We start from the raw sequence: 11216 nt of genomic DNA on the forward strand, positions 1-11216 counted from the left end.
TTGACAGAATTGTCTGCGTTTTTACTGTTATACGGTAAGGGGCGCTATTGCGCATTTTCTTGTCAAACCAACTTTATGCCAGTCAATAGCTGGCACACAAACGTAGTTTCTTCATATTTAGTAAATCTTACTGAAAGCAGTTTATACAAAACTATGTTTACGTTTTGTTGTATAAAAAAGTGAGTGTGTCCTCTTCCTGACAATACTGCTCACCTTTATGAGATTGTCCGGGTCCCTAATCATCAAGCACGTGTGGCAATCAGAGATATTACAAGGGCGAATAGCAGTAATAGAAACTTAAATTTCTAAATAATATTACTGATTCAAAAAAAAGATAACGACTACGCCACCCAGAACTAACTCTGGGAAAAAGCCCAAGGGGCACCGGTTCGATTCCTCAGGAAATGACCAAAAGGCATGGGTACCTTGTAGAAAATGTATACATCTTTATTGAACAATTAAATAGTTAAAAACATTCGTCTCGGTCAAGGAAGCACACATAACAGCAAGGAGGTTCCACACCGCACGCAACACCACCTGCTGCAAAACAATTATCAAACAAAAAGAAAAACACACAACAAACGAGCTGGGGCTTACCACTAGGGCGGCAGGCTGGACCGGGCTTCAAAAAATGCCCGCAGTAACAATGAGAATAACCACACGTGCCCCAAATCACACTCACACCCTCCAAAGGATTCACGGCAACTCCACGCCAATCTGGTGAACAGTGAGATAGCCACACGGGAAAGGTCAGCCTGCCCTCTCCAGGCCCCAGCTCCAGTATGAAAAAAAAGAAAGATTACAACATACAAAAAGAAATATCAACGAACAGTCAAATACAAAAACCAGCGAATTATAATTACCAAAAATAATCAATTAAACAAAATCCAGGAAAACACACTGAGCTATTGCAACAAGCTCTGCTGTTTGCAACCAATTAATGAAGACAGAAACAAAACTGTACAAACAAAAAGTACGGATTGCAATAAAAGAATAAGCAAAACAAAATAACAGGACTCATTAATAAATGCAACACCAATTGTACCAAATATAAAGCAAAATAAAGGAAGCCAAAACAAAAACAAACAATAACTGCAAAACAAACTAATATAAGAAAACTAAATAAGACAGAAAGCAGGCGTTACCGAACGCAAAGCGATCGCCAAACCCGCATTTAAAGAAAACAAAGCAAATGTTTAACTTACTAAAGACCAAAAATAATAGAGAGAAAAAGCAAAATAATAGAAAACAAAAAAATAAAGACAAGAGACAGTAATAAATGCAATTCAGATTATTAAAGCACAACAGAAAGTTAAAGCAAAACAAAATATTAAAGCAAAACAAAAATGTCAAAGCAAAACAGCAGTGTTGAAGGTGCAAGCCATGCCGAAATCAAGACGCTGCAAGATGCAGATTGGAGCAAAACAGGCCAGGCCCACTCACAGAATGTATTACACTCCTAAAACACACAAAATGATTAAAACCAAATTACCTTTATGAAGGCCAAAGGGAGGCAGAAGTGAGATGTACGTACCGAATCGTGCGAAACGCATCATCTATCCGGCAGCCACCACTCTATTTGATCGCATGCCGACAGCCGAAATCACCCACAAAGGCATCACATGCAGTTCGCCAGTACAGCTGAGCGCATCGGCAAAGCAACGGTTGCGGATCATCCGTGGGTGCAACAAACACTCAACCAAACGCCAGCGCGACAAAGTACTGTTAGCAAACAAACATTAAAGAAAAAAGGACTTTTAGCGTCGACCACATGGAAACCCACGGCGAAAACACTCATACATACCCCTCGTGCAGCGCAACGAGACGCCGGAAGTGCGATCAGCGGAATATGACGCAACACCCGTTTACCGCACCTCTCGCCTTATATTCTCCATCGCAATTGCTACCCGGGGGGGGGGCGTGGTCGAACAAGGACAACAGCAATACTTTGCATTTCACCACAATCTACCCCCTTTTTTTTTTTTCCTCGTCGACCCCGACGATGAAATAACTGACGACTCGACCTCAATTCCAAGGCCTAAAGATAGCAGCTACAGAATTAGATACAGAAGGAATAGAAAGCGACGCTCCTACTCTACGGGGGAGATGGTGAGGATTAGGATGGTGACCGGCCGTTACTCGCCCTGTTCGTCTTAGTGAAGTATCGCCTCTCTCAAGCTCCTCTACTACCGCAGGAACCAGCGGGTGTACGTCTAGCCCCGGCTCACCAAAATTAACTGGGCCTCTAACCAAATCAGGGGGTGTATCCGAAAACTGAGGGCTAGTTTGTAAAGGCACAACTACAGCCCCCAACACGACGCTCGCCCCACCCCGACCTCCAGCAGGTATCACACTAACCAAATCTACCTCCTCTTCCTCCTCCTGCGAGGAGTCCTCTGGGATTTCCACCAGCTCCCCCGAAGGGACACTGCTCGGAGGGTCTTTATGGGCCCGACTCTTAAGCAACGAGCGGTGTACGGTCTTCACCTTACTCAACTCATCAACGGGAGCAATGGAATAAACTGCACCCCCTGCTGGAGGAGCGTGCACAACCTGGTAGACTACCGGGCTCCAAAGATCCTGGATCTTGTGGCGACCTCTGTTACCATAGTCCCGAAGGTACACCAACTGGCCTTCCGCCAAAGGGGCACTATGGACAGATTGATCATGTTTTACTTTCCGCTTTTCTGCCACGATCTTTAAACGTTCTTGTGCACCTTCAAATGCCACTTGCAACCTGGTCTTATGTTCCTGGACCCATTCGTGCACCTTACCAGCCACTGGCTCCCGTACCCTACCCAACAGAAAATCCACTGGCAACCGTGGTTCCTGCCCAAACATTAAAAAATGGGGTGACTCCCCAGTGGCTCGATGGGGGGTGGTGTTGTAACAAAAGAGGACCTGGGGCAAACAGGCCACCCAATCTCTCTTTCTAGAGGCCGGCAATGCGCGCAATAGATTGTGCAAGGTCCGGTTGAAGCGCTCACACTGGCCATTTCCGGCCGGATGGTATGGTGTCGTGCGAGATTTTTGTACATCATACAGGGAGCAAAGCTGACGGATCAACAGGGACTCGAAATTTCGCCCCTGGTCAGAATGGAGACGACCTGGCACACCAAACTTATAAAACCACTCGGTTACCAAGGCCTGCGCCACCGTCTCCGCCCGCTGGTCCCTCGTAGGAACAGCAAGAGTATATTTGCTGAACACATCAGTAATCACCAGAACATTCTCAACTCCTGAACTGGATGGCTCCAACAGAGTAAAGTCCATGGCCACGATTTCATTTGGCCTCGAAGCCAAAAGGTGACCCATAAAACTTTGAGCCAGTGGCTGTAAATCCTTACTAGACTGGCATCGTTCACATTCCTGACACCAAGAAACAATGTCAGAAGACATACCAGGCCAGTAGCACCGCTGCCGAACTAGTTCCCCTGTACGCTCTATACCCTGATGCCCATGCCGTTGATGCAACTGGGTAAGGACATCAACCTTCAAGGTAGTAGGCAATAGCAACTGTAGGACTTCCTCTCCCCCATTTGGGGAATAAACCCTACGATAAAGTACACCATCTTTCTCTACCAAACGATCCCATTGTCGAAGCAACGTCAAGGCCAAGGCAGACATTGGCAGACGTTCTTCCGGCCCCGGGCGAACCTTCCGCCTCCAAAAAGGCAAGATCTCTGAAATAACGGGATCCGCCATCTGCAAAGCACCAACTTCAATTAATGAATGACTCGGCAAAGCAGCTATCATTGCTTGTTGTACTTCTACAATTGGTCCTGCCTCCAAAACCTGCTGCAATGATGCAGGCACTACCGTGCCTGGAACTAGTCCTCCCAGTACCCCCACTTCCGGAGGGTTCTGCCGGGAGAGGGCATCAGCGTTTTTATTACTTTTCCCAGATCTATAACGGATTTCAAAATCAAATCCCGCCAGCTGGGCAGCCCAGCGCTGCTCCGTAGCCCCGAGCTTGGCAGTAGAGAGATGGCTAAGTGGGTTGTTATCGGTAAAAACCACACACCGACCTCCTAACAGGTACTCTCTAAATTTCTCGGTCATGGCCCACTTGAGCGCCAAAAACTCCAACTTCATGGAGCTATAGTTAGACAAATTGCGCTCAGTGGGCCTAAGACTACGACTAGCATATGCAATGGGTCTAACCTTACCGTCCTGCTCCTGTGAAAGGACCGCTCCCAGTCCCCCATGACTGGCATCCACCTCCAGGATGAAGGGCTGAGAGAAGTCTGCATACGCAAGAATTGGTGAAGTAGTGAGTTTCGCCTTTAGCTCCTCAAAGCAATGCTGGCACTGCTCGCTCCAAGCATCCATAAATTCAGACCTGATACCCCTCTTAGGCCTGCTCTTATTACTAGAGAACTCTGCGGCCAGCCTATGTAGAGGGGCTGCAATTTTAGCAAACCCCTCCACAAAACGGCGGTAATAGCTGGCAAAGCCAAGGAAGGAACGCAACTCCGTGGCATTAGATGGACGACGCCACTGTGACACTGCCTGCGTTTTACTCGGGTCAGTGGCCACGCCCTCTGCAGAGATCACATGGCCCAAGTACCTCACCTGTGACTGCAAAAACACACACTTATCCAGCTTGGCCTTGAGACCCTCCCGCTCCAGCCGTCCCAGAACAACCTCCAACCGTTCCAAGTGCTGCTCGACAGAAGAAGAAAACACAATAATATCATCCAAGTAGAGGAGAAGAGATTGACATTGTTGGTCTCCAAACAGTCGTTGCATCAATCGCTGGAACGTGCTGGGGGCATTGCAGAGCCCAAACGGCATCCGGTTCCACTCAAATAAACCGAATGGGGTGCAGAAGGCAGTCTTATGCCTGTCCCCCTCAGCAACCGGGACTTGGTTATACCCGCTGGTTAAATCCAAAGTGGAAAACCAGCGGGCACCAGTTAACGTATCCAGCGACTCCTCGATGCGTGGCAATGGAAACGCATCTTTTCGAGTCTTGGAGTTCAACTGACGGTAGTCCACGCACATGCGCAGACTACCGTCTTTCTTCTTAACGAGAACAATTGGAGAAGCATACGGACTACAACTTTCTCGAATTACTTGCGTCTCCAATAGCTGATTGATGTGTGCCCTAACTACTTCGTACTCGGATGGAGGTATGCGCCGGTAACGCTGTCGAACGGGAGTGTCATCGAGGAGAGGGATGTCATGGGACAGGAGATCTGTACACCCCAAATCTCCCTCAAAAGTGGAGAAAACGGACTGATACCTCGAAAGAAGGGCCCTAACCTTACCTTGCTCATCCTCAGACAACTGGGACAAGTCCAAAGCATCCAATTGCCCTGGCACGGTTAAGGACCCTACTTGGGAATTGGTAGAACAAATCATCCCTAGCCCAGGCCTGACCTCTGTCACACCTGGAGGCAAACTAACAATATGCACACTCGACAATGTACCAATCACTCGACGAGGAAACAGGAGAGCGTCAGTAGTCCCAACGTTGACCACTGGCACATAGACCATACCCCTGACCACCTTAACAAGGGCCGGGGAGATCAACAGTCCCACTGGGAGTCCAAACTCTGGGGGCTCAAGAAGCGCAACCCCACTAGAGAAATAGTCAGAACAGGTGGCTTCTACCAATTTGAGGGCACCCGCAGGGATGCGGGCGGCTCGAGGACCCCGCACCTTAACCTTGCCTATACCATTAAAAGACTGCTGAATGCCTACCTGATGACAAAACTGTAAAGCCTGAAAAACTGACTTGGGAGCGTGCGACACTGCCGGAGATTTAAACCAAGAGGATCCATGTTGTCCAAAGAGTTCCTGGTAGCATCGGCCCAATATGTTCATCCCCAGCAACCCAGGGGCTTGAGCACCGATGCCACCAGGTGGATCCCGGACAACCAGAACACCACACTTCGGGACCACCCTACCACAAAGCTCCACATCCAATTCCACATAACCTATGTAAGGAATAGACAAACCATTGGCAGCCCTCAGCTGCAGCCAATGACAAGACATAAGGCGATCCTGGCCCCATGGCTCAAAAGATTCCCGAAAACAACTTTCCGTAATCGTAGATACCATGGAGCCAGTGTCGACCAAACAGGATACAGGAACACCACTCATAATGACAACCAGATGCGGGCAGGAAGACATCAGTTGCGACACAGGGCCACCACTACCCAACAAATCAGAGCCAATATATTCCCCAACCGAGCTGTGGCCCAACAACTCGGCGGGAATCAGTTTTCCGGCAACGAGCCTGAACGAGACGGTCTATGTTCCGGCACCCGAATGTCCGACCGAGGCAGCAAGGGAGCAGCAACACGCTCCCCATCACACTCCGCAGCAAAATGGCCAGATTTCTGGCACCTTCTACATATAACGGAATTATTACGGAAAGGTCGGCCACGACGAGGCTGTTCTCGAAATTGAGCGATACTTTGCGTAAGCTGAGTTAGCTGTTGCTGCTGTGAATGCAACATTTCCCTAAGTTCACTCACCTCCGAATGTCGAGGTGAACGGTCTATTCCAGAACGCGAATCACTTTGTACCCCATATTGAAACCCAAGTGCCAATGGGACAGAATGGCTACGTCCTCGCGCTCCTCCGGGCATACCCTCGCGTTCCCACCTAATGGCCTCGCCACGAACATCTAGAAGTGTAACGGTGGGTTGGCGACGGACCAGCTGCTTCAATTCACGACGAAGGGTACTATCAAGAACATGTTCAACGAATTGGTCGCGCAACAATACCTCAGCATTTGGAATCGCATCCGGCGAACACTGCTTAGCCTTCTCTAGGAGGCACATAAGAGCAAGGGAAAACTCCAATAGGGTTTCCCCATCCTGCTGCCTCCTAGAGAAGAAAGCCTCCTGCAACGCAACATATGATTGAGAACACCCATATACTTCTTTCAGGGCCAAAATAATTTTGGCAGGGTCCTCCCGTTCCTCTAAGGGCCGATACTTTATCTCTTCCCGGGCCTCCCCCTCCAAGTGATCAAACAAAAAAAAGGATTGGTCTGCAACGGATAGATGACGAGCACGCATACAAGCCTCTACCTCTTCAACCCACTCATTAATCCCTATCCCAGACCTACCGCTAAATTTTGGACACTTTCGGTCTCTTGGTATAAAAACAAACCGCTCAGTCAATGCAGCACCCGCCCCAACTGGTTGAGGTGCAACCACGGACGGACCAGGTAAACTAGAGTCATTACTAGGACCAGGCGACCCAATCTGTGTGCGCTCCTGTCTCAATTTAGCATTATCAGCTCTTAATTGAGCCACAAGCTCTCGGAGTTCCTGCATTTCCTCTTCCATCATAAAAAAGACTCTACAAAGTTCTGGTAGGTGATGGATCTTACCCAAAGGAGATGTTCCAAGTTCACGAACGAACACTGCTGTTTTGCTTCTGAAAGAAAGAAGAAAAAAAAACAAAAAGAAAAAAACACGGTATCCACGCCTCAGGTCAAAATAAAGAAAACCCTGCCGACTGCGCCAAATGTGGCAATCAGAGATATTACAAGGGCGAATAGCAGTAATAGAAACTTAAATTTCTAAATAATATTACTGATTCAAAAAAAAGATAACGACTACGCCACCCAGAACTAACTCTGGGAAAAAGCCCAAGGGGCACCGGTTCGATTCCTCAGGAAATGACCAAAAGGCATGGGTACCTTGTAGAAAATGTATACATCTTTATTGAACAATTAAATAGTTAAAAACATTTGTCTCGGTCAAGGAAGCACACATAACAGCAAGGAGGTTCCACACCGCACGCAACACCACCTGCTGCAAAACAATTATCAAACAAAAAGAAAAACACACAACAAACGAGCTGGGGCTTACCACTAGGGCGGCAGGCTGGACCGGGCTTCAAAAAATGCCCGCAGTAACAATGAGAATAACCACACGTGCCCCAAATCACACTCACACCCTCCAAAGGATTCACGGCAACTCCACGCCAATCTGGTGAACAGTGAGATAGCCACACGGGAAAGGTCAGCCTGCCCTCTCCAGGCCCCAGCTCCAGTATGAAAAAAAAGAAAGATTACAACATACAAAAAGAAATATCAACGAACAGTCAAATACAAAAACCAGCGAATTATAATTACCAAAAATAATCAATTAAACAAAATCCAGGAAAACACACTGAGCTATTGCAACAAGCTCTGCTGTTTGCAACCAATTAATGAAGACAGAAACAAAACTGTACAAACAAAAAGTACGGATTGCAATAAAAGAATAAGCAAAACAAAATAACAGGACTCATTAATAAATGCAACACCAATTGTACCAAATATAAAGCAAAATAAAGGAAGCCAAAACAAAAACAAACAATAACTGCAAAACAAACTAATATAAGAAAACTAAATAAGACAGAAAGCAGGCGTTACCGAACGCAAAGCGATCGCCAAACCCGCATTTAAAGAAAACAAAGCAAATGTTTAACTTACTAAAGACCAAAAATAATAGAGAGAAAAAGCAAAATAATAGAAAACAAAAAAATAAAGACAAGAGACAGTAATAAATGCAATTCAGATTATTAAAGCACAACAGAAAGTTAAAGCAAAACAAAATATTAAAGCAAAACAAAAATGTCAAAGCAAAACAGCAGTGTTGAAGGTGCAAGCCATGCCGAAATCAAGACGCTGCAAGATGCAGATTGGAGCAAAACAGGCCAGGCCCACTCACAGAATGTATTACACTCCTAAAACACACAAAATGATTAAAACCAAATTACCTTTATGAAGGCCAAAGGGAGGCAGAAGTGAGATGTACGTACCGAATCGTGCGAAACGCATCATCTATCCGGCAGCCACCACTCTATTTGATCGCATGCCGACAGCCGAAATCACCCACAAAGGCATCACATGCAGTTCGCCAGTACAGCTGAGCGCATCGGCAAAGCAACGGTTGCGGATCATCCGTGGGTGCAACAAACACTCAACCAAACGCCAGCGCGACAAAGTACTGTTAGCAAACAAACATTAAAGAAAAAAGGACTTTTAGCGTCGACCACATGGAAACCCACGGCGAAAACACTCATACATACCCCTCGTGCAGCGCAACGAGACGCCGGAAGTGCGATCAGCGGAATATGACGCAACACCCGTTTACCGCACCTCTCGCCTTATATTCTCCATCGCAATTGCTACCCGGGGGGGGGGCGTGGTCGAACAAGGACAACAGCAATACTTTGCATTTCACCACACACGGTAGGCTACTAGCTTCTTCGGCATCTTTATCTGACTTTATTTTGGTTAGATCCAGATTTATCTGCAGTTATACCATGGTCTGGGTGAATACTCGATTCCTATTGGCTGCAGGGTGTCTGTTAAAAAGTGATAGAAGACACCTAAATAAACTGTCAGGCGTAACCAAGGAAACCAAGTTATTGTTTGTAACTTGTAACTTTAGATGTCGATTGTAAAACGAATTAAAATATAAACTAATGTTTTAAAAATGTGTTATTTGGCAAGTGACCATGGTATAAGCGGGTTAATGCCCTTCGAGGTGTCCATTGTCAGGTTTTAAAGGGGTCATGACATGAGAAACCAAATTTGCCTTGATCTTTTGGTATATAAGAGGTCTTTGTACCATTAAAACGTCCTGCAAGTTTCATAGCTTAAGACGTCCTCCCCATTATAAACGAATCATTTATTTAATCAAGCTCTAAATACAGCTCGTTCTGGATCCATGGTAAGAAGTGACGTCACGGTACGAAGTGACGTACCAGCGTTTGCATATTACCGCCTCCAGCACAAGACAACTACGCTTTAAGCGCAAGGCAACTACGCTCATTTCGTATCGTTGTCGCGCCCGTGCCGCGCGCCTCACAAGTGTTCAGTCGACGGACAGCAAGTGGGTCTGTGTACAGGGAAATTACGATGCCGCAGATGTGCTGTTCCTGGCTGTGTACAAACAACATCTTTGAATACGCTGCGAAAGATCCAGTCGTCAGGGAAAAATGGATGCACTTTATTTTTTGCGGACGTCTCAGTCACGGCTGTGTTAGTTTAAGCGTTTGTTCTATACATTTGAAGGATGACTGTTTTGAGAACAGACTGTTTTGAGCTTTGCCAGAAAACTGTTGCTCAAAGATAAGTCCGTGCCGACTATTCTGGGCTCAACATCGACGACGCAAACTGTAAGTAATGTATTTAAAACTTTAAACTACTTTTTAAATACGCTGAAAGATCCAGTCGTCAGGGAAAAATGGATGCACTTTATTTTTTGCGGACGTCCCAGTCACGGCAGTGTTCTATACATTTGAAGGATGACTGTTTTGAGGAAAAAATCCCAATATGATGCTTGGCTTTGCCAGAAAACTGTTGCTCAAAGATAAGTCCGTGCCGACTATTCTGGGCTCAATAACGACGACGCAAACTTACTCTTTACCATGGCTAATATAAACACATTTGTATAAGAGAATCTTGAAAATATGTCGCCTTTCTAGTAGGCCTACATGTGATAGAAAATTTAAAATGTTGCCTTTATCAATGCTGCATCTTCTAAGATGGCCTGTCTGTGCATGCATTTTTGTCCGTGGTACACCCTATCATTTCATTGGAATTAGTTAAATAATGTTAAACTGTTAGCAAATTAAGCTATAGGATAATTATGCAACAATAATCCGTTTTCAAGTGTCTCGGGTTAATTTTTTTTTATTAATTAAAAATAGTTTCACTTTCCATGTGGACACGGGCTGATCCAGTCTTCGTTGTTGTGGTGATGGTTCATTTTCATCTGATTCCGGCTCAAACATAAGGTTTTATCATTGCAAGAGCCATCGCTTCGCATGCATCACCCGCTATTAAACAGTTGCGCTGAATCCGCACAGGTTCTGGCTGGGGGCGTTAATAATTGATGCATAGGCACTGACGTTAGCCAATCATAACAGTGGGCGTTAACACTGAACTCTTAAAGGGGAAACACCCCCAAAACAGACTGTTTGAATCAGAGGATGAGAAACAGGGTGGGAAAAGGTCATAAATCACTACATTTTAAAAGTTTTTTGTAAAAAAAACTATAGTAATACTATAATTGCACCTAAGGGAACATAATAATAAAATAAAAAAAACCATGTCATGACCCCTTTAATGGACTTCGGCGGAGGCAACCGTCCTCCGCTGCGCGTCGGCCGGTTCACACCTCGCCGTCGTCCATTAAAACCTGACAATGGACACCTCGTCGAGCATTAACCCTTACTTGTTGTACGTTGTA

The 11216-nt window shown here is 46.0% G+C and overlaps 1 long non-coding RNA gene across 1 annotated transcript; it reads right to left on the reverse strand.

Annotated features, from left to right (window-relative positions):
* Nucleotides 1-256: 256 nt before the first annotated feature.
* Nucleotides 257-9151, reverse strand: LOC307002548. Its single transcript, XR_013798494.1, has 3 exons — nt 9046-9151; nt 7355-8963; nt 257-775 (listed from the first exon to the last, which is right to left on the reverse strand). It is a non-coding gene; the product is annotated as an uncharacterized lncRNA (long non-coding RNA).
* Nucleotides 9152-11216: the final 2065 nt, after the last annotated feature.

This window comes from Phoxinus phoxinus (genome assembly GCF_949152265.1).
Source record: "Phoxinus phoxinus genome assembly, chromosome: 1".
In the NCBI taxonomy this organism is placed as follows: Eukaryota; Metazoa; Chordata; class Actinopteri; order Cypriniformes; family Leuciscidae; genus Phoxinus; species Phoxinus phoxinus.